The sequence below is a fragment of the Falco cherrug genome, chromosome 7, assembly GCF_023634085.1.
Source record: "Falco cherrug isolate bFalChe1 chromosome 7, bFalChe1.pri, whole genome shotgun sequence".
In the NCBI taxonomy this organism is placed as follows: domain Eukaryota; kingdom Metazoa; phylum Chordata; class Aves; order Falconiformes; family Falconidae; genus Falco; species Falco cherrug.
In genome coordinates, this window is record NC_073703.1 from 37,287,120 (window position 1) to 37,311,494 (window position 24,375).

General features: G+C 44.6%; 1 long non-coding RNA gene across 4 annotated transcripts in view; it reads left to right on the forward strand.

Moving 5' to 3' along the window:
• The first annotated feature begins 2,378 nt into the window (after window positions 1-2,378).
• The window catches only part of LOC114015758 (uncharacterized), a 166,538-nt gene continuing 144,541 nt past the window's right edge, over window positions 2,379-24,375 (forward strand). For all 4 annotated transcript variants that reach the window (XR_008733305.1, XR_008733304.1, XR_008733306.1 and 1 more), the window contains exon 1: window positions 2,379-2,462. This is a non-coding gene — a long non-coding RNA (uncharacterized LOC114015758). The remainder of the gene's footprint in view (window positions 2,463-24,375) is intronic.

The following is a 24,375-nucleotide window of genomic DNA, read 5'->3' on the forward strand; positions in this document are numbered from 1 at the left end:
GCGGGGAGCGGAGCCGAGGAAGAGGGGCTTTTCCCGGGAAAGGGGGGCGGCGGGGGCCGGGACACCGCGTCGCAGCGCTGTGCGCGGGCGGGCCGCCCTGGGGCGCACCTTGCGCCCCCGCGCAGCTCCGCCGGGACCTGCGCGGCTTTGCCGCGGGCCGTCGTGCCTGGCCGGCTCGCGTCCAGCGAGAGCCTTTCCGGGAACCGGCTACTAAGAGCTCAGCGGCTGGAGCGGGGCGGGGGGAGGGCGGGGGGATGAAATAAAAGGCTAAAGAAACAGTGCGATTTTGGGAGCAGGACCAACTCCTAACGTGTTACATAAAAGCCACGGGCGGTTCTTATCAGCAAGCCCGGCCTGAAGAGGAACAATCCCCAGGACCGGCTCCAAAACAACCCTGTTAAAGGAACAATTGTGAAATGCCAGCTTCCCACCAGAGCATGAACAGCAGGAGCCGGGCATGTCCTGTCTGTAACCGGGCTTCTGACAACCAACAGCGAGGAGGGGGGGACGGGAGAGACGGGGGGGGACGGGATCCTCTCTTGACAAGATTTATCAAGAAACATTTAACTGGGCTTTAATCATATTAGCAAGAGCCCAATTAGGGCTGAGAGCGAAGCGAGGCGGCCGGCGGGCTGGGGAGAGGAGGAGGAGCGAGCGATGGAGTCACTCGAGGATAAAGTCCTTTCATCAGGCTGCGCTTTCGGCGAGCCGAGGAGTGCGAATAATCAGTGCCCTTCACTGGGGGGACGGGGGAGGGAGCGGGCGGGGAATGTGTGTAAAGGATCATTAAGGCCAGGCAGAAGGGGGTTTTTGTTGTTGTTTTTAATTATTACGGCTATTAAGGTGGTGTCCCTGGGCTCTCCCGGGCGCCGTTCTCAGGGCACGGAGCAGGCAATAAGCGAAGGGGTCTGGAGGCACCTGCTGCACCGCGACGACCTGCTCCGCGTGTGCTCGCAGGGCTCTCCCTCCCGGGGCAAAGCGGGGCTCCGTCCACCCTCGCTCCCCCGTTCCCCCCCCTCCCCCCCTGCGAGGGAGAGTTTCCTTAAAAGCCCTTTCCCGGGTCGCCTCCCCCCGATGCCGAGCGCTTCCCCGGCGGCATCTCGCCCCCCGCGCGGCGCCCCGGGGGGAGCGCGGCCCCCGCCCCGCCGCAGGCCGGCCGCCGGGCAGGGCTCGCCGGGCGCCCCGGGAGGAGCGCGGCTCCGGGGCCGCCGGGGCGGGGGCGGAGGGCACATGGGGTCTTCCCGGGGTTCGAACATTCCATGCTTTCGCGTGGGGCGACCTGCCCCGTCTTTAGGGACCCGCCCGCTCCAGCTGGCGGGGATGGGGAGGGCGGAGAGCAAAGGCACAGAGAAAAACTAAGCGTGACAGGTGGGAGCGCAGGAAGCCGCTGGCGACGAGCCCTCCCCGGGTTACGCCGCCGCGGGGACACGCCGGTGGCAGCGCGGCGGCGGCGCTGGGCACTGCGAGGAGCGGGGGCGGCCGTGACCTTGCCCGCGGCTTTCGAGACATCGCCGGCAGCTGCCAGCTGCTGCCCCGGTTTCCGCGGCCGGGAGCGGGGAGATAAGGCGGTGGTGCAGCGGCACACCTTTCGCCCCGGAGGAGCCGGATCCCTGCCCCGCGGGGCAGAGGCTGCTGTTGCTTTATTTTTTCAACAAGGCAGGGCCGAGGGGGGTGGTGGTTGCCATTCGCTCCGATGAGCACCCCCGCTGTCGGCAGCCTCCTCCGCCCTGCCCGGCGCGGAGGGGCGCTCGCCCACCCTCCCGCCTCCTCGGGGCGGAGGGCCCGGCCGCGCCGACCCTTCCCCGCGCCCCGGGCCGCCGCCGCCGCCGCCTCCTCGGGGGGCAGCGCCTCTCCCCCCCCGCCCCGTGCCCTTTTTGTGACCGTGCCCCCGCCGCAGCTTTCCTGTCCCACGCTTACCTTTCCGGCCTGGCCGCCGAGGGGCTCGCCCCCCCCCTCCCGCCCCCCGCCCCGTCTCCGCCAGCCCCGCCGAGGGGGTGTCGCACGCCGCCGCGCCGGCAGAGCCCCGGCTCTCGCCTTGCGCGCACTCGGCTGGCGCTGGCAGCCCCGCCGGGTTCATCCGAGGACAGCGGCAGCTCCGCGCCGCGGCTCGTCTAGCTGCCAACGCCGCGGCGAGGCTGCCGCTGCCGCGGCCGGGGGTAACTCACGGCGGCCCGCGGCAGCCGCCGGGCAGCGGATCCGCCGGGCAAGCGGAGAGCGGGCACGTCGCGGCCGTTCCTCGCCCCCTTCCCCGGGCACGGAGCCCCCCCCCCCTTTGCCCCGGCCCCTCTGCTTCTGCCAAGTGGAATAAACGCCCGGTTTACCGGCAAATATTCACCCTTCCGACACCGAACGGGAGGCCGCCCCCCCCCGCCCCCCCCCTTGCCGGGCCGGCACCCCCGTCGGAGGCGGGCCGGGGTCCGGCCCCGCGGCCGCCAGCGCTCCCGGCGGCACCCGCCCCCAACGTAAGTGACCGTCGGGTGCGGGGGGGGGGGCGTCCCTTGTGTCCCTGCCGCGGGCGCCAGGCACCCAGGGCGACACCCGCGGGCCGGGGCCCTCCTCCCGCCGTGGTCCCCGGGAGCCCGCCCCGCGGCGTGCCGCCGGCGTTCGCTCGGGCGAGGCGAGGGCGGCCGGGAGCCAGCGGAGCGGCGGGGAGGGGGCGGGAAAGGCGGGCAAGCACCGGGAAAGGCGGGCAAGCACAGGGAAAGGGCCCCGCCGGCAGAGCGCCGGGAGCACCGGTGTGCCGCAACGGCGCATCTGCGGGGGTCCTGCCGCATGTGGCTGCCGTGGGGGCCCGGTGGCATGTCCCAGCAAGGCCAAGTGGCAGTTGCCTCCCTGGCGAGCGTGCAGCCGGGCTCGGCGGGCCCAGGTGGGGCCTTTTCCGACCCTCCGCGCCATGCAGCTCTGCGCCAGCAGCACTTGGAGAGCCACATTTCGTGCGTGGTGTCCAGGGTGTGACAGGGATTTTAGACGTGAGGCTGTGGCGACACTCATCTTCCAGTCCACCCTGTCGGCTGGATGCGCCCTTTTGAAAGCAGTGGCTCCCCAGACTTAAGAGATTTAATATTAAGAGTTTACTCCCTAAAGTAAGAGATTGTTAAAAGCTGCTTTATCAAGAAACGCCAGCTGCGAAGGGAGTGGGAATGAGCGCTCCGTTCTCTGGGTACACGCTCCGGTTTTGGATGTAGGAAGAAGGCATGACTGGGCCCGTGCTTGGGAACGCTTCAAAGCTACTTGTCATAAATGTGCTAAAATGATAAACTGTGGACTTATGGATGGGGATTATGTTGTCAGTGCTTCAACCTTAAGTTAATTTTTAAGTCCAGATTTCAGTCCTTTGAGAAAAAAAGAGTAGTAGTAGGAAGAGGCTATTATAATAGAAATGCTGACATTGCTAACTGTGGCAGTGTGAACTCACTACTATAATAAGACCTCAGCTAGCAGCCTAATTCCAAAGAAGTGATGTTATCTAGCAATAATGTAATCAGTTTGTTGGCTGTAACATAGGAAGCTGGGAATTGGTCTGTTTTATTGCTATTTTTGGCAAAAAAAAAAATAAATGTATAAGATGCCACGATCAAGGCAGGAGAGCTACCTTTGCTATTTAAAATAATAAAGCAGAGGTCCTCGTGGACATTTTTCACTTCAATGCAGTTTTACAGAAGTATATTTAAAAAGGGATGGCTAGTGAGAATGCGAGCTTTCAAGCTAGGGATTGGAGGATGGAAAGGCCCAAGGGCAGAACATTGTTAAAAGTTTTCAGAGAAGTCCCGAAAGCACAGTGTTCACTTTACAAAATAGAAGTTTTCTCCTGGGTATCACTGAATGAGTTTGCATTAATTTGCAGCTGCATATTTAAAAGAAAAAGAAGGAAAGAAAAGAAATGAAAGAGACAAATGCCCTGTTAGTAATTTAGAATTATGCTGCAACCATTAAGAAAATTGCATCAGATATATGAAAAATTGAAACTGACCGCTTAAGCCTTTGAGTTCATACATTCAGTATTCTGCAGCCCTCGCTTCCTTCTTTTGAGAATTATTTTTAAGGAGTAAACATTCTGACAAGTTTCTAGGCAGCTTGCTCTCAAATTAGAAATAACAGCATAAGTGAATTAACTTGTAAGGCCTATGTATTAGTGAAACGTTATCGGTGAAATCTTCCATAGGTTAGTCAGTGATGTTACTTGAGGTCAGAATTTCACCCTCTATGAAGGTAGAAAGTCACAAGAATAGAGACAGACCATATTATCCCTCTAGTTCAGTTTTGGGTTTTACTGTTGCACTTGATAGTGTTCTGTGTGTTTAACCTGATTCAAAATTCACTAGATCAGTGGGACTCTTTGGGTTGGGGTTGTGAATTCTTTGAAGGATCAAGTCTTAAGTTTCTTCATGTTGCTAGGAAGCCCAGCAGTATCAAGACCAAGATCTGTGAAAGTATGTGAAGACAATTAAAACAAAGTAATGAGTATAGCCAAATCATAACTGTCCCTTTTCGTGGAGCACCTTGCAAATAACAGAACTGTACAAGAATACTTGGGTGTGTCTGAGTCAACCCGTTCTGGAAATCCTATGATATGCAGCTGCAGAAGCTACACAAATTCTTGAAAAATTGTCAACAAAACCTGAAAGGACCCTAAGGGGTTTTATTCAAATTTGTTGAATCTTGAAAATCATGTTTCCTGAGTTGCGTATGAGCTGTGTTCTGCTTATGAATATATCATGTTGTCCAGTAACTCTTGAAAAGTAGGCTAACACTACTACAGCGACTACCTTGTTCATCTATCTTCTTAAGGCAACATGAACCCTCTTTTTAGATTTGGCATTTAACAAAGTGTTATTGTAAGTGTTACAACCGTTTGTGAATGTGTGTACTCTGGGCTGTGGAAAATCAGGGGCTGGCATTTGCTGTCAGGCTTACATCCAAAAACCTACGAGTTAATTTGCGCTATATGACCACTGGCACTACAGTGTGATGAATTGGAAAAGGTATTTTGTGAAACGTGTATGGTTCCAGAGCTGCTCTTAAACACTTGCTGGAAGCTAGAAAACAGATGTGATATAACAATAGTTGTTTTGTTTTGATTGTGGAGGATAATACCAGCCTGCGATTACTGATTGGATGTGAAACAAAGCTTTATGGCTATATGGACTGGATGTAGCATGGCAGCAGTCATACAGGATGCTAGTGGAAGCACTGCGTATTAGTTCTGTAAAAAGATTCAAACAGCAATTAATCACTGTAGAGGAATGAAGTTGGGTTAATTAGCATTGATAACATACAGCTGTGGGCTGGCTTCAGTGGCGGTGGGTTGGCTGATGTGGATAAGGTGCAGCTGTGGCTGGTTCCTGCTAAGTAGTTAAATAGCTCTAAGAAGCAGGGTTGACTAGCCTGAAGAGTATGAAGAGTCAGCATGGACAGTAGATGAACTGTAGAAACCTTGTGGGGCATTGGTGGCTGTGTTGGGGCAAGGTGTGACAACTACTTATTGAAGTTACCCTGGTATGGGATGGTAAAAGCCTTGTTGCAGCTGGCTAGTTTTGCTAGTGCTGTGACAAATCACTTTCTCACAAATACAAGAATGAGAGGGTGCTGAAAAATTAATTGAGGAAATGAATGTATAGATACAGAGTATAGTAGTCTGGATGCCTGCTGCCACACTGGAAATCCCCAGACCACTAAAAGACAAAAATTGTAAGGACTTACATTGTTTGGAGCAATCCCTAACCTGATGTTTTCACTTTTTTTTTTTTCGTAAGTGCTCGCTTGTTGTCAGCACAGAAGAGGTTGCATTAGCCCAGTATAGACATTTTTGCTTCCTTAGTGCATGGTGCTTGAAGTCCTACCTCCTCTATCATCAGTCATGGTTACTTGGCTTTTTAATTTTGATACAAAATTTCGAGAGTTGGAGTATGATAGCACAGTGGTATGTCATTGTGCGTATAGGAGGAGCAAAAGAAGCAAGTGAAAGAGGAAAAGGGGAAGGAGAGGGTGTTTGGAGAGCAGAGAAGGAAGATAGGAAATGTGAGGCTTTGCAACAGAGTGACTGGTGGTGGCATGGGACAGGAAGAGACTGGACCATTGACCATGCAGAAAGCAGTGTTCAGAGATTGTGGTTTGATTAAATGGCCCCTTATTTAACATGCCCTGCATTTCTCTGCGGGAAAGCAACTTTCAATCTATGTGCAACAGTGAAAGATTGAAGAAGTAGAGAGAGAACGAAAAAGCAAGAGGCAATCTCTTAATTTGTTTCTTTCCTTTTCCTAAAGCCTGCCTAGCCCACATGTTGGGTCGGGTACATTTAGAGGGAATCTTGGATGAAACTAAGCTGGAGCTAGAACAAAGTTGGAAAGAAATTTGATTAAGTTTAAGGATGATAAAAAATATCTGACCTCCCTCCTCCCCCTCAGAGGGTATTTAATGCCCAGCAAAATCATCTACCCGTAGGCAAGTGCCTGACAAGAACATGGTACGTGTATCTACTCTGAAATCAGAGTTCAGGGTATATATGTGTAACTGCAACTCATACGTTGTCTTTTGGATAATTTGTTGACCTAAACTTACACATTTTGTCATCTTTTTCTACTTTTTTTTCCACTTATTTTTTCTGTGCTTTTGGGACAGAAAATCCCTCATGCAGTGTGGTCCAGGTTATACTGGATGTCTCATGCAGGGCAGTATCTTATTCCGTGCATGACTTACTCATGTTGCAAAAGCAGGGTGAGTAATGGGTGCTGGAATTTAGCTCTATATTGCATTTTGCATCTGGGGTTTCTGTAATAGGTTCATGAAGTTCACAGACGACCGCCAGTAATTTTTCTATTTTTCTACCTCCCATTCTGCTCTTTTCCATTTCTCCAGAGATTTTCTGCAGTCCTGGAGGACTTTGCAACTCTGCAAAATGATACAGAATTATATCAGAATGCTCCAAGCACTGTATAAACATATAGACTGTATTTGTGATGCAAAGAGGGGTTTGGCTGGGCATGATCCCTTGTGGTTCTGGAACTGTGGGTCAGCATTGCACCTTTATCAGCGGCTGCAGGTCTTAGGGATGCGCCGTGTGTGTGTAGAGGAGAAGCAGTGCTGGACCACTCACATTGCAAGTGAGGTGCTTTAGATGGTACCCTGCAACATCACCCTTGGATCCACCATGAGGAAAACTGCTTACTATGTACCAGTGGTGCATTGAAGTACATGCCGGAGGACTCCAAGTACAAGGGTAAATCTGAAGTTAAAAAGCAGCTCTCTAATGCACTAAATCACTGATGTAGCACTCATTGTGAGAAATATGTCCAGGTACACCTTGTGGGAGTACACACAGGTCAGACGAAGAGGGTCTCAGAAAGAGATGCAAAACAAACAAAGTGTCCAGAATCACAAACAACTCATTATCTGATCCAGGAACAGAACAGAGGGGTTGTCTGTAGCTGCACTTTGTTCAAACTTCAGTTGGGCTTGTGTCGTAACTTACTGGTCCACACAGTTTGTCAGACCGTGGGCTATGGGTTTTCTTACTGATGATTCTGCAGCCTCCCCGGGCTCCTGGGGTGAGCTAGTGTACGAAGGTGAGTTTGTTCAGGGGTCTCTATTTAGTGCAAAGAGGTGGTGACAGAAGTTGCTGTATGAGTAAAGCTTGGGGGATGCTGCGCAAGGAGGTCTCCCCTGCTCTGTTCCAGTTCAAAGTCAAGCTGTCTAGATGAAACTGGGGAAAACTGTTCATACAGCTAGTGTTTGGTCTGAAAAGAAGAGAGGGAGACGCAAGGAGGACAGTAAATATCTGAATCTGTACACAGGAGCAGTAAGTCTGTTGGGTCAAGCCCCGAGTTCAGACCCAGAGGGTGCATGCAGTATAGCTGTGCAGAGTCCACTCTTGTGTCCTGCTAACCAGATCACAGTCACTTGTGAAAAAGCGTCTGATGCTTTCCAGGATAAGTTGGCCATTTAGTTTGTCTTTCTAAATCACAACAAAGTCAATAGAGTCAATAAAGCTCAAACAATGCTCTTCTAGAAATTCTCTCTGTCTTAAAATTGCCTTATTCCTATGTGTCTAAGTCTGTGTTTGGATGTGAATTGTAGGACCTTGGGGATATATGTAGAGTTCAGTTAAATTTTGACACGGGAGCAACTGCATTATTTTCCTATTCATTTTCCTAATCTGTAACCAAGCTTTTGTGCAAGACTCTTGGCACTGAAAGTCTGTTTGAAATTGAGTTGTGGAAGTGCAAGAGTTCATAACCCTTCTCTTGCAGCCGCTGTGAGTGCCACCTGAATGCTGAGTGCCTGCCTTAGGGAGTGGTGAGGTCCTCCTGTAGCCACTTGGGCCTAGCAGAGAGCAGCACTGTTACCAACTACACGACAAAGCACACAGAGAGTGCGTAGCACATCCTTCTCTTACCTTTGCCAGGAACAATTAATGAGATGCTTTATTATCCAAACCCTTTCCGAGGCTGAGCTTCAAACTCTTTAACCTGAGAATGGATTCAGCAGCATGCATTTCTTAGTGCCTTGTAGCTCACTAGGTTCCACTTTTGACAGCAATAGAAGAGTTTTCTATTGCAAGCCTTTACTTTCTTGTTTATTTAATATTCATGAACCACTGCTGCTGGCTTAATATGTTAACAGTTACTTAAAGAATGGTCTGGTAACTACTTTTTTTCATGTATGGATTATAAAATGTAGTATCTTACAATATATTGTCTCGTCACTTTATGTGAAGATTTCATTAATGTGTTTTTCCTAAATAACAAACAGCTCCTGCAGAGCTTGTTAGCCATGTGAGGACCATGTGGTGTAAGCAGTTATAAATACACCAGTAAAAAACATTCCAGAGAATTATAAATCACTATAATGTTCAGCTCCAGTGGGTTGATGAATAGTATCTTTATTAACTTATTAACCACTTATCAAAATGATTTGTCTTGTACTTAGACTTAATTTTATGTTCACTGTAAATTTTATATAAAGCCTGACTTTGTTTTCTTTTGCCAGATGTATTTATTTCTGAGGCAAAACTCAGTCTCTTTGGCAAAAAGGAGGAAAATCAAAGAGGCATGATAATCAGCCTAAACTCATCCAAAGCACTTTAAAAATAGCCAGCCCACCTACTGCACTGGGAGATTATATAGTGCAGTGTACAGAAGCGCAGTGTGGAGTAGCTAAGGAATCGTGCAATATGTAAGCTTTTCAAAATGCACTTGAGGCAGCGGCTTTCTACCCAGTTTGTTCCTGCTGGGGCATCTGCCTCTCAGACCCCCACTCCCTTTCAGCTTGGTGCCCAGGATGTTTAATTCTGCTTTCCATGAGAAATGGCCCTGCACGGATTTTTGTTTCCAAATCAGTGGCTTATAGTGGAGAGAGCTGTGGCAGAAGGCGGTCGAAAAGAGCGAGACGGCGTTGTTGTTCAGCGACTGGTGTGGTGGGCGGTGGTGCACCAGCGTTGTCACTTGGGCTGTTACACAGATGGCCTGTGTAAACTTGAGTAAGATTCTAGCAGATAGGTCTGCAAAGGGATGTAGGCACACAAGTGCCCTGTGTGGGCCTTGCTAGGCTCCACAAAACCATGCCCAGCTGTCATCTCACTTTGCAAGTGTCTCGGCTCTGCCAGGGAGAGCGTTACAGCCTGCAGGTTTTGTGTGTGGGGAGGGGGGTGTGTCTCGGCTAAGACCTTTCCTGGCCAGTCTTCTCAGCAGGGCCCTATGCAAAACTGTTGGACTGTTCGGGCCTCTGCTCCTACAGGAATACTGTTCCTTGGTGGATCCTATGGTTATCATGGTGACATGTAAATACCTGATGTATGCATACACCAGTTGAATTGGTCTAATTTACAAAAAGCATTTTTATCTTTTTTCCTGCTCTTCCCTACATCAAGCTTGCTCTCTCTCATTAAAAATCCCTGCCTGTCTGTTCCTCTAGCCAGCTTTTATCAGTGTTTTACCTTTAATTGGTACGCATAGTTGGCCAGTTTATCTAATTTCCCAATAAACAATCTATCAGTGAAAGAGCTTTTGGCGTGTGGACAGCATACATTGCAAAAGGTGCCGTAGGAGAAAGAGTAGTATGTATGTGTGTTACTACACTACGGCTTAGGTCAGGTGGTCACATCACTCTGTTTGAGGGGAATTTTGCACCAAAATAAACTATGGAGTTGAGCAAAAGGGGATTTTCCCATGATAGACCAAACAGAATGTACTGTGCAAGCAAATGAGGAAATCCAGCCTCATGGTTTCCAGCATCACTGATTTTGGAAGGGTTAAGTACCTGCCAGTAACTGCATCTTGTTAATGTAATGTATATTGGCATTTCCTTTGCATATCTCTATTATGGAATTTGATGAAACAGCTTTTGTTTGTTCACACTTGTCTCTCTTAAAATTTGTATATCATCAGTAAATGTTATTTTTTCTGCAACAGCTTGCACTTTCTTCTCTAGGCAGACAGAAGCCAAGTCATCCTATTGCTTTAGATTATAAATTTCAGCTTGATTAAAAAAGTAAATATGTAGATTTTTACTGCTCCCGACAACAAGGATTGTCACCAGTTGACATGCTGAGGTTTGTTCTACAGGAGTGGAGGGGTTTGCGTGGACCTACAACATGGTATGAGGCCCTTAATACAAGTTTGATTGGGTTTTGTGGAGGTAGGAACAAGCAATTGATAGTGTGAGTCCAAGTGAACACATGGACTGGCCTTCATTTTTTCCAAAGGGTAGGAAGTTCTCTACTACTTTACAATGCGTCGAAGACTTTTGATGCCCTTTGGCAGAAAATACGTTCACAGGGCAGGAGTTGGCTAGGCTGTGCACTTCAGATTATGTTAAGCATTTTATTTAGCTGAGAGCTGGAGTTCCCTAAATGGTTGGTGGGATTTGAAAAGACCTCAATGTGCACAGGGAGAGAGGAACCTGCTGTAGCTCTTTTGGGTCCGGAGCTGCCAAACATATAAATATAGATAAGCACGTCCCACTGACTGCAGGGAAAATTCAAATCAAGCTCTTTCTGAAGTTTTTTCAGAGTTGAGATTTTAAACAGTTTCTGTGTTAGGCTACAGTGTAGAAAAGAGTATGTGCTCATATAGTGAGCTTCCTCAAGTCAATACAGAAAATCAGATTTATTTGGTTAATATTATAACTTGGAAGTATAGTCAAGATTTTTGTAGAAAGGGTATACAAGAAAGCTGCTAAATTTAGAGAAAAGGTAATAATTATTCCTGTTGTGATACAGGGAAATAGCCATTGCCTGTTTTTCTACCGGCATTTGCTTCCTACTAACCAAATCATGTTTAGGAGTGACCTGTTGTATTTTTTTCGGCATGCCTTTTAAAGGTGGCGGAGAGAAAGCCTTGCAGGGAGGCTCTTATGCAATTATTGCTGTATATCTTCCTGCTTGTAAGCCCTAATTCCACTCTGATTTTTTTGTGTTTTTGTTTAAATCCTTGAAAAGATGTCATTCTCTCACTGAATGTGTTTTTCCTCCTAAACACAAGCTGTAAATACATACACAGATAATATTATGTGATTCTTTGAGTCAGCTGCTTGCAGTTCTTGTGTTCTATCCTAGGCAACTTTAGAAAATTATTATCAAACCTCATAAGCTGAGACATAAAAGCTCCTTGTCTCGTCTTTGCCATGGAAATTGCAAATTTTAACATGTAAGTGTATATGTAAAAAAATATCCCAGAGGTAACAGGCAAGTCGAATTTTGCAGGGTTGTTACAGACAGAGTGACATCTGTTTTTTATTGCAGTTAATGATTCCTAATACTATGTGCCATTTTGTGTTATGTAACCATTTATTATTAATCTGCATCTCCTATTACAAATCAGTTTTCAATGCTTTTCCCAGTCATATCCTGAGATAGTATGGCGGTATATTTATGCCTACTAAAATAAAACTAAAGGTTTCCTTCCATATTGAGGATTTTTGAAGTACTTGGAGATGGATTCTGTGTTCTCCGTGAAGTAACCGTTGTCCTAATCATTACCAGGAATTGAACCTGGAACTACCAGAGCTAGAGGATAGCTTGACAATTTGAGCTCAAAAAGGCTAAATCTTCTGGCTAACAGTTGTAGGAGAGTCATGCCTTTTGTGGCTCTGGCAGACGTTACTAGTTGGAGAGGGAATTATGCTTGTGCAACTCAAAATTGTCAGTGAAATCCAGGGGAATTTGGGAGGTTGCAGGGAATGCAAAATTGGGCTCTTCCAGGAGCTTCCCAGTAAGCATGAAAGTGTTAGTGTGTGTGTGTGTGTGATGGGTAGTGAGAAAGCCTAACATCTGACATCGTTCTGGCTAAGTGCATCCTTCAGTTTTCCATTAGTGGTGGTGGAGTCTATCAGTGAATCCTTTCAGGAGTAACCAGCTGGCATTTCCTAAGCCCTTGTCTGTGTATCATGTAAAGCTCAGTGTTACCACTCTAAAGAAAGACCTTGAAAAGTTAAATGCCATTGGAATTCAGTAATGTAGGCCACAGTGTAAACTGTGGTTAAGTTGAGCTGAGGCCTGCTTTAGAGAAAGAACCTGTAGTTGATTAAGCCCTGCCTGTAGCTAGATAAAAATGAGTTTGAAGTAGATTAATATAAAAACAGTTAAAAGCTTCCTCGTTGTCAGTTTTCAAAATGAAACTTGTCAAGAGTTTGGCAGAAAGAGCTCAAAGGAAGATCTGATTCTAAACTGAGAAAAACAAACCCAAAGGAGCAAACAGCAGTATAGACCTTCTCATGTTTGGTTGATTTAAATGAATTTTCTCAGTGAAGGCTGTGACTTTATGGCCTTCATTTTTACTTGCCAAGCCATTTTTCTCCAGACTACAATCCTTCATGAGTTGTGTCTGATAGCTTTGTCTAGCACAGAAATTTCTTCTGTACTGCTTGGCCTATCTCCTCATGGCCTTCATGAATCTTCTCTGACATTTACTGTGTGTAATTATTATAAGAACATAAACCAAGGGCAAAACTCAAAAGACAGTCTTGGATTCAGCAAGAAACTGTCTGAGAGAGAATTGAAATGGAGACAGCGCAGCCTAACAGCTAGGGTCATGTCAGAGTTTTTGCTGGAATCCACTTCCATCTGTAACGTTGGATGGCATGTGACCTCTTTATGCCACGCAAACAGTTTGGCCTACTGCTGGCACCACCACAGTTTGGTGGCAAGGTGGTGCAACTTTCTGTTGTTGACTTGGACTTAAATTCTGTAGTCCCAATGATGAATCAAAAGTGGGACTCGTAGACCATGTCCAGCTAATGCTACCAAAGTGTTTATCAAAGCACAATATTGACTTTACATAGTGTTACACTGGAAAGTCATTTTAGGACATGTTTGAGCTTTGACACCCTTTCTTAATATTTTTTTTTCCCATATCCTTTTGTATATACAGCTAGGTCATGTTAGTGACCACAGGCATGAGTCTCCATTCCATTGCACTGGTTTTAAGCCAGAGTAATGCCACTGGTTTTCACAGTATAAAAGACTGATGAAATGTGGTGCAAAATTGATCCCATACATATTCCAATCTCTGAGCGACTTAATATTTAGTGCTAAAACATTTTAAACCTTTAAAAAATAACACTTCTATCAGTCATGTTACAGATTTAAAGTTTGCTGTCTCACGACTTGGCAAAACTTAAGCACATGCTGGGAAGCGGGTATGTCCTTAATCATGGCAAATCATGGGATATTTGATCCTTCAGTTTGACAGTCCTGTAGGAGCGTCAGCTAGTGCTCATGTATATTTACCTTAGTGTTGGAACAGCTTTTCCTCCAGTCTCTATTTTAGGGTAAAAGAATAGAAAAATTTCCATAGATGTAGGCTAATTTTTCCTTTTAAACGGTGGCAGTTTGAAAACTACATCAGACTGGCAATGTTATGGACTAAGAGATAAGTTAATGGAGACCTTGAGAAGGTAAACAAGGCAGAAGTTAGATGCAGGATGCTTCATGGTTCTGTAGGTTGTTCTGTGGCTACAGAAATAAAACCTGTCGTTGTTTCAACAACATACATATTGTAGATATGTATGCTTCTATTACATGCACAGTCCCTCTAACTACTAACAAACCTACTGCTCTGTTTGCAATATGAGAGCAGCACTGTGGCATCTTTAATCTGAAGCTAATGAGCCTGTTCCTGTTAAAATTAATTGCAAAGCTCCAGTTGACAGCAATAGGAGCAATCTCATTATTCTCAATGATTATAAGCTAATACTCCTGACAGCTGACTTGGGAAACTGAGACAGCCTGTAGTCTCAAGGGACAGATCATTGAGGACCTTCAGGTGTGTAAAAGGGGTATAGGGGTCTGTTGTATTTGAGACTTTGTTAAACCACAGATTTCCTGCATGACTTTTGGACTAGTTAATATGACTCCCTTCTGAATCTGTAAACTGGGCACAGCAGCACATCCTTACGTTAAAAGGAGTGATGTGCTCAGATAGTGATCTGTGGCCCATTTTGTGGTTGGAAGAGATTTCTCAAAAGGTTCAGGCATAAGCTTGGTCTGAAACAGTTGGGTAAGTAGCACTAGAAGGTAATTAATTATTAGTTAATTAGTTCAGTTAATTAGTAACTGGTAGAGTAACAGCTGCTGCTCCTGCTTGTTGTATAAGACTTGTAATTGATACACTCTAATGGTGTTGCAGTAGAGCAGCAAAGCAATAGTACTGCAAGTCAATTATTGCCTCTTTCAATGAGGCACTATGTGTCAGGTCCCTTCTAGAGAATCACAGAATATCTTGAGTTAGGTGAAATGGGGTAAGTATGTATACAATTAGGCTGTGGCATATTTAAGGCAATGAAACTTGGTTTATCCTGTAACAAAAATGATTATGTTAAACCACGTTGTCTTGCGCTGCTTAAGGGCTGAGGGTGTACAAAGACTGCTTGGTTCAGTGGATGTGTAACTTGTTAAGCCTTGGTAATTTGATCTGAGCTTATAAAGGTTTAGATAAGAAATTGTGGTTGTTCCTTCTAGTATCACCATCCCTGGTTACATAGAAACAGGTCTGGCCATATAAAGGTCTCACAAAGACTTACACTGATTAACATATTCCTGCCTCCTTTTCTGCCTTCTGCTTTTTTCCTGATTTAAATTGGCCGAAGAACAGAATATCTGGTTCATGGGAAGTCTTGTTTTCCTTACTTTTTTGGGGGTATGGCGTTTTGGTCCAAATTGATCTGGGAAATAAAAATAACTTTTTCTGCCAACCAGAAATTTTGAGATAATTTCATTCTGGAAACAACAAGCATCTAATTTCTGAAATAAATGTGCTTCCTTGTTCCTGCAGCTTCTCAGTGAAAATGGTATTTGACAGGTGACTGACTATCAGCTCTGTAGGGCAGTTGTGGGGCTATATGGGATTGGTGGTGCTCTGGAAGCCCTGCTCTCTGGGCTGCCTGGAAGACTGTTGCAGGTCTTCCAAGCTCTCAGCTGGCATTTACTGGTAGGTGAATGGAAAGTCTGGAAAGCCTGGAAATTACTGGGATTTCCATGTTTTCTGTACTCTCAGTGGGAAGTCGCTTCTTTTAAGGTCAGGGTTTCCAGACTTCCAGCTTAGTGGTTGAAACCATGGAAGCTTGGTGTTTTCCTACTTTGGGACTCTCCACTGAGCAGATCTGCCTCCTGATTCTCACTAAAGTCGCCTTTATTTCACACCTTGTTCTCCAGCATCAGGGTACTGTTCTGTGCTGTAGGAAGCAGAAAGCAGGGGCTCCCATTGAATATTTCATCTGTCTCCTTGCGCTGGAGATGTACCTACTTCGCTTTCAGCTAGCTTGCTGGGGTATGGGTAGCAATCCAGCTGTGGAAGCATGGAATTTAGTGTGGGCTAATTCCTGTATGCAGTTTACCCAGCTTGTTTGGGTGTGTCCTGCATGGCTGCTAGACCACAATGGAAACTACCCACGCAGCTTCAAACAGCTAATGAAGCGGCCTCGCACCCACCACACCCAGAGTCTGGAAGATTCTGGCCCATCTTGCAGAGTAACACTATGCAGAGTTACAGCATCTGGCTTTGGCAAGTCTGCAGGCACAGTCTTTGAAACAAAAACAAAACCATGCATCCTCACCACTGTTTCTTCCCTTATTTACATGACTAAATGCTGTAATGCACACATGTGGGTAAAAGCAGGAAGAATGCACCCCACCAGTGATTATGAGGGAGCTGTAGTGGCTCAGCACCCTGCAGGATCTGCAGCTTGATCTGATCCACAGCTTTTTCTAGCCACACCAAGGGTTTCACACATCTTAAGCAGAGCTGGCACTTGCAGTGTGAAAGCTACCTAAGAGGTGTCAGATTTGGCCTTCAAAATTGAAGCAGTTTTATCAGACATTTTTACAGGCAAATTGCAAGTGCACCTATCCTTAATGCTGAATATCCTCCATACATTTCACCAGAGATGCAACTCCTTTCCTTGTCTCCTTCATATATGAGCGATACAGACCTCCTCTAACTGACATGCAAACACAGAAAAAAAATCTTGCAGTCTTGCTTGTGTTTCTACAAGTACACTTTCCATGCTGTGGAACCGAGCACCTTCAACTCCTTTTGTTGCCCCCATGACTTGCACTTCACAGATCTTGGTTTATGGATGTCTGCAGATGGCAGGAGATGGCAAATATTTTAGATGAAAGATGATGGAGAAACAACCTAGTATGCCAACAAAGACTGAAAGCAATTCTTGCTTTCTTCTATTTCAAACGTTTTTTGCAGAAAGGGTTTCTCTGGGAGTGTTAACACTGAATGCATCTGATCTTTCATGGTTTAAGTGATTTCTGCATGAATGCATTGTGTTCTCCTCGTGCAAGTACCTGTGCCTGTGAACAGATTTGAGCACGTAAAGACTGTTTTGGCTTTCAGTTTGTGTTTGAAGATGTCTGCCAATCGTAGACTTCCACAGCAGGAATATTGTGTAAGACCACATGTGTAAGAAAGTCATCCGTGTAACATCTAAAACTCATTGTTTCTTCCATTAGTTAAGAGGAAACACAGTTAGATTAGTTTCTTACCAAATGTGGTTTTTATGGCCTTCTCACAGCTTTGATGATCTTGTGGGAGCATGTAATCATAAATTATTAGAAGGAAATCCTAGCTACTCAGAGCTAAACACATCAGTTATCTTGTTAAGGGGAAAAATGTATATGAATGGATCAGTAGGATTAAATCACTGCAAGACATCATAACCCTCTGGGGAAACTAATAATCTTACTTGTCTCTATCATAAGTGAGCAGAAAGATATTTTTATGCAGACATTTTATTATAAAATGAAACATGGCACTCCAGGCACAAAGTGGAGCAAGAAACTGTGTATAAAAGCATATGTACATGTGCGTGTATACACACATCCATTCTTTTGGTACATGCATATTTCCTTCCAGATGCAGTTAAGAGTCCTGGCTGCTGTGAGGGTTTGGCAGCTTTCTTGTGCAGTGTGGGTGTTTATCATTCTACTGTGCTTGTTCATTTTGTGATGAGTTTCCTCTTGGGTGCAATTTTCAGGCACATGTTCCTGTCAACCAAGGTCAATGCTGAGCCAGAGAGGCAGTGCACAGGTGGTATGTCAGAGTTAGCCTCTGTCTTTTGGCTGCAGACAGTGGCACGTCTTAATTTAATTTATGATTAAACCATTGCCCTGATACAATACTGAAAATATTAGAGTCTTTCTGCCTGGATTTCAGAGAAATGGTTCTTCACATAAACAAGGGAAAAATGAGTGACTGCATATTAATAGACTCTCAGGACCTGACCAAAAGCCTGTTGAAGTCAATGGAAAGACTCCTTGGATTTCAGCAGGCTGAGCTTCGAGCCTTTAATGCATGCTCTGGTGCCTATAGCCCAGGTGGGAACAGCTCTTTGTTAGGCAGGAGGTGGCTTCTTACTTTACTCTCACAAGGTATAGTGCTGGTGGTGGTGGAGAAAGCTCAGGGTGATGGGAGAGTTCATGGCAAAGAGTGTTTTTTTTGCTGCTTGGGTGGCAACTGGGTTCTAAACAAAAATGCCCTAAGGGGAGAAGCACATCGGGGTCATTACAACTGTCATTTGGCAGTTACTAACATGTATTCTTGAAAAAAACTGTTAACACAATTTTGCTGTTTCTTGCCAAACAGCAAAGGCAAGCTGGCTATGTTTTGGAGCCAGAATTGGACTGCAAGCTTTAGAAATACTCTCTAGGATCAGCTGATCAAAAAACATAGGAAACTGAACACTAATAACCCTCCTACCTGCAGAAATCCATGCTTGTTCGCTCACAAACACATACTGTGTTTCTGTTAAACCTCAGATGTGCAGTAGAGATTATGGAAAGTTACACCAGATTTTTGCCTGTCCTTGAATTACAGTAATAATAACCTATGATGAGGTAATACTTTAAGATCAAGGTTGTTGATATTAATTGATTGGAAGAAATTTATTCAGCTATTTAAACTGTATAATGTTTTTGATTCCACTGGGAGTGGATAAAAGCCAGATTTTAGCCTTGTTTTCAGATTTTTCTTGTTAGAGCAGTGCTTCCTGTCCAGAGTAAAGGAGGAAATGCTTGTTCCTCCCAAGACTTTGAAGTTTCTCTGTTTGTCATGTTTAGCCTGGAACAAACAAGCCAGAACTTGCCTCTCACTGTATCTAAATGGCCAACATCCATGACCTGTGAGAAATTCAAGGCCTGAGAAGGGACACCAGTCCCGAGGGTTTATCACAACTCTGGATTCACTGTGACTCCAGTACTGCCGCTGTGCTGTGGCTGCATCACCCCTTTTAGAAGGGCTGCTAGTAAAGTAATGGTAGCCTGGAGTACAAAATCTGCAATAAAACCTGAAAAAAACTGTGGTGACAGGAGTAATTATAATGTTCCCCTGAAGCTGGACAGAGAAGGATATATAAAAGGCGGGCTGCAATCTAACTCACTGCGTTTTCCCATTGCTGTCTTGGTTCACTGGGGCAGTTTAAGTGTGATTCTGTATCACTAGGTTACGTAAACTAAATATTGCTTAATTGCTTGACTTCAGCAAGTTCAGTGTAATCCAGTCCAGCCAATACAGTAAACGACCTGCCTGGAACCTTATAGAACAGTTTTCTTACTGCTCTAAGACACTTGTTTTGTTGAGACTAAGTTGGTACTTCTTAATGTGCTTTTGAATTTGTTTGGAACGTTTGTCTGTGTCGTGTCCTGCAAAACTGGAGGAAATGTAATTCAGTAACCAAACAGTATAGAATTTCTTGTATGTGCTGTGAATGTTGGCACAGATGGAAACTGGATTAGGTGAACAATGCTGATCTCTCAGAGTATTTTGTGTTTCTTTCTTGCACGCATAAAGAAAAATATCCTGAACTCATTTACTTGATGCCATTCTAGAGTAAATCCACTTTAGTTGATGATGTTAAACTACTAAGCCATGCTACTGATACGGCTGCATTTTATTACCTGCTTTATGCAAACCATGAATAATACAGAGAACACTAGCTACGTGATTTTAGTTTCGGATGCAGGATGTGTGATGCAATCCACTACAGAGTCTATGCACATATGCACCGAGCACATTTTTGAGCTACTGTACTTTGAAATCTGTGCCAGACATCTATGCAGCCAGACAGTAAACAAAGAAAATGATACCTTAGGCCAGGAACCTTCAACAGCACAGAGGGTTTACCTCAGAAACTTCAAATGGGAAACGTAGCATGTGTGAAGTCACGAAGGTTAGTAGGCCAACCAAGAGCAGTTTTGTGCCTGTGAGCTACACGTATGGGATCTAAAGTCAGTCCGAATTTTGCTACTGATTTCAAAAGGCATAGGACTGCCCCAAGTGTTTCTACAGCAGCTTCATTCCATTGGCATCAATGGAATTGCTACAGACTTGGTCATGGATGCCAAAGGTGAATTTGATACGCTGTCAAAGGAGGTGGTGAAATTTTATATTTATTGCTTCATTCAAAAACCATTTTCCTCTGAATGTCAAATACTTCATGAACATTTTGCCTTAATCTATGTAAAAGTTCTCTTAAACTAAACCCATATTCTTATGCCACTGAACACAGATTCCACTGCATGATAAAGTATTGTAATTGCAATGAATATTAACTGCAGATTCTTCCAGATCCCAAAATGGGACTTTAAATTACAAAGTTTTGATATGTGGCTTACATGTTCCTGGAAATTCTGTGAAATTAAACAAAAGATTGAAGAAAACACTGTTTGGTGTTTTGGTTTGTTTTGGTTTGTGTTTTTTTTAGGTGGTTTTTTTTTTTATTATTTTTTTTTTTCCAAAGCCAAGTGTAAGGTTAAAAGCTAAGCTTGAAACAATCTGGTCTGGCTACACAATTCATTGTAGACTTCAAGGAGGTTTGAGGAACTATTTCACATTCCTCAGTTGCAAGTGAATATAGCAATGAAGAAAAAAAAATGTTCTTGAAATGGGAAATCAAGCATCAAATATATTCATAGAAAACTGTGCAGAAAAAGGCTGCTGACGTATGATAATACTTTTGCTGATTTTGGTTTCTTTTTTTTTTTGTGTGTAAAGATTTTATGTTTAGTTAGTTTTCAGGTGATTATTTTTGATGCACTTGTAATAATGGTTATTATAACCTGAGTAGAGTAATTTACTGGCTAACTAATGATACTGTCTTCAGAACCATCAAAATCAAGTTGTGATGCCTGATGGGAAATGTAGTTTCAGATCTTTTCTCCCCATCATACTGAAAAACACTCAGTGTCAAAAGTTGTTTTTCTTATGTGCCAAACAGTACAATGGAGAAAATTGGAGAGTGTTTAGAGCCCTTGGCCTCTTTCTTTGGAGTATCTGTACACTGGCTCTACAGAAGCAGGGAAATGAATGTCCTTAAGGACAGAGAGGAGAGAATGAGTAGCAGAAGATGCTGAATTGCATAGCAGTCAAATAGGAGGAAAAGTACAACATGGGATTTCTCCCAGCAGATGATGTCTGTAGTCCAGAGGGTTCGATCTCTGAACATCGTCCAGTATCTGAGGAGACTGACGGGAAGTCTGAGGAAGGGTTTGTGCTAGTTAAATGCTGTCTGGGAAAACAAAAAGTATTACCAAGAGTTGGTCCCTGGCTTTCAGTTGCAGTTTTGCAGAAAGAAAACTCAGACCTATAATAGACTAATTTAAATATATTAGTCATACTGATATTGCCTTCCTGTATAATATTATTACCTGAAAAGTAAAGAAAATATTAATCATGGTTCTATGTTTCTGCTTCACTTGATAGGATTGTGCTCTAGTTGAAAGCCTGGTGCTGTACTGTGCCCAGAGAAACCAACTCTACAATCTGATCTTGAACTACCAGCTTTAATATAGAAAAGGAATTTTGCTTTACAGTGGGCCCCCCACGTGAAAGGGGTTTTCTGAACAGAGTTTTGCGTTTGTGATTCCTCATCTTCCCCAGGGTTCGTCCAAGGGGTTACACCCCTGCAACCTTCGCTGGTAAATAGCCAGATGAGACTCGTTAAATCCAAGAATCGGGATTTGTCAGATGTGTAGATATATGTACATAACATGTTCAGAACCAGAGGTGTGGCTAACCTTCCCAAGATTTTGTCAGCTGCATGGGGGCAACAGACCCTGATTATGTGAAGAAGAGACTTCTTGCTTCAAGGGCTGGATTTGCTCCCTCCCTGAAAGCTAATGGTCAAAATTCTTTTGCCAGATTGAAAGCAGAGTTAGTCCTGAATCTGCAGCTTCCCTGCACTTTATATACATTGGGTTATATGGTAGGTTGTAAAAGGATGAGAAAGGTTCTTCAAGCAAAGTACAAATAACAGAAAATTAGTGGCTCATTGACTCTTCACAGGAGGCCTATTTAGCTAATACTAACAAAGCTTTTTCCCCTTTTTAACTAACATGGCTTCAAGTTTTAGCTGCTTTTGTTATAATTCACTCTGGCTTTTTTTCAGCCCTTGCCCTTTGCCTTTGTGATCTCTGTTTTCCTTCCATCTGTAGTTTCCTTTCCTATGTTTCTCTCAAGCAGATTCCTTCCATCCACTACAAGAATGGGTACTCAAATCAATTGTTGATTGAAATCCTGGCTCCCTGGGTGTTTCCCTCTGCTGCCTTTAGTAGTGTCAGGATTCAAGATACATTTGTTTTTCTTTCTTGCCATTACACAAATACTGCTCCCCAGTAGGACTTTGAAGTTCGTATTGTATTCATTAATAAGATTTTAAATCTTTTCAAGACAGTCCCTCCTAGCCCTTCTCCACCAGCAGGACGTGTAGCCCATTGCATATGAATTGGTTCCGGGAGTGGGGCCAGGGAGCATGGGAGTGGGGCTGGGCCAGGGAGTGGGAATAGCTCTTCCCTAAGCGTAGGAGAAGGGATTGCTGGGTCCTAGCTTGTGAGGGTTGAGGAGGGAAAAAGCACGGCCATCTGCACTGAGCATGGGTGGATCAGCTTCTCAGAGAGCTGCCAGCAGTAATGGGGAGTGGGGTCTGCTAGGACCCTAGGAGGTTCACAATTTGTGACCCAGCTGTTTGACCGAACCGGGACAAACTGTCTCCAGTGCAGTTTTGGCTACCCGCAACCTCTGTTGGCTTAGTCCCGTGTTTCTGATGCCAATGCATTGCCTAATGATGTCAGCGGGTGTTTTGGGTTTGCAAGGAATGCAGGAATGGGATCTCTGAAAAACAGAATCTGTATGTAGAAATGTCCTAAAACGAAAGATGTTTTGCAGAAACTTGCATTAAAATTGCAGCAAGAAAACTGAGCTTCTGCTTGTGCCTTGGCTATTGTTTTTATGAATTTTAAGAGCTACCTTACAGGTAGCTCACATTCTTCCAGGCTGTCTTCAGATGCTTTCATAATATGCTTCTGAGGGAAAATAACTCAGGAGAATCTTTCTGACCAAGACTATTTGCCGATTGCCTGGATACCATTGAAGTTTGTGAGACTTAGGAGCTTAAGCACTTTTCTGAATTAGGCTTCATCAGATCAGCATAGCTATTCCAGTGGCTCTTTTGTGGAGATGATAATGTCTCTCAAGTGTTAAAGATTTTAGCTTTACTTAATTTTTGTCCTAGAATTTAACAGTATGCTGTTGTGTCTATGCAGGCCTTTTCTAGGCTTAATGCTTTCAACAGCTGAGTGGAGTGGAGTCACCACACTTACTTCTTCCAAGGGTATTTCCTGCCATAGCCAGTAGTACTGCTTGCTTTAATGTTATCTTCTCATTCTTGTCAACTCTTTTGGAGTAGTCTTCCTTTCTTTTTTCTTGTTTTTGCTTGATGGCATAAGGTCTGAGACAGGAGTTGGGTTCTCTGTAGTAGATGTGCCACGCATGGTATGAAGCAACGCCTTTGTCTGTGGGTCTGTAATGGGCTTTTTGATGGGGCTGAGAGTCCACAAGTGCTTTCTGTGTGCTCGTGCAAAGAACTGATTATAGTTTGATCCAAACAATAAGTATTCACTTTTCTAATGTGATCCTCTGAGTATTCAGCATTCAGTATTATAAGCATCCCCAGATAGCTTCAGGATGAAAGCTTCTGAGACATATTAGCTTATTAGATGTTAGTTTTTAGACTCAGGATGTGTTGGACACTGGAGAGTTTCTGCTATAACAGTGTGTTGAATCCATTTCCATGTAGCCTTCAGCCCCTGCTGTGTATTGGCTTTTGTCAGACTGTGACAATCCCAATTGTGTTGAGGTTTTCTTACCTTCTGACAGAGAAATGTCATTGGCCTTTTCTGACCTTGTCCTGTGGTCACACATGAGGTTTTGAAAGGTCTTTTGAAATGACTTGGCTTTTCCCTTAGTACGATAATATTGCAGAGTACTACTTCCTGGATTTTCCTGCTAGAACATAACAGTTTTTACAGTGGTAAAGTTTTAAATAGTTTGAAATACTTGGCATCAGGATAGAGGGTTTTGTATGCAATATGTTAGTCAGTGTGACTTGTTAAACCCCTAAAAAGAGTGGCTTGTGCAAGAAACTGCATATTCCCTAGTAAATCATAGAAGTGTAGGAATGGGAGGGAGCTTGGGCGACCAGTCCATCTTTCTGTTTAGTGGCTGAGCCAAAGACTATTTTTGGCAGTGATTTGTCTAATCTTTCCATAATGGGCTCCAGTGATGAGGATTCCATGACCAGCCTCAGTGAGCTGTTCCAGTGTATGGATGTTTTTGTTAGTTATTTCGTCCTAATAGCTAACAAATCTTCTTTTGCCACATGGTAAGCGTAACTATTCTTCTAACCTTGCTGGGCATGAAGAACAGTTGATCACTGTCATATTTAGAACATCATCTTGCATATTTGAAAACTTATGTCTTCCCTCAGTCTCTTTTCTAGACTAAACAAACCCAAATCTTTCAGCTTTTCTTCCTAGATCATATATTCCAACCTGGTGTGGGGTTCTTTTTGTTTGTTTTGTTGCTCTTCTCTGGACTCTTC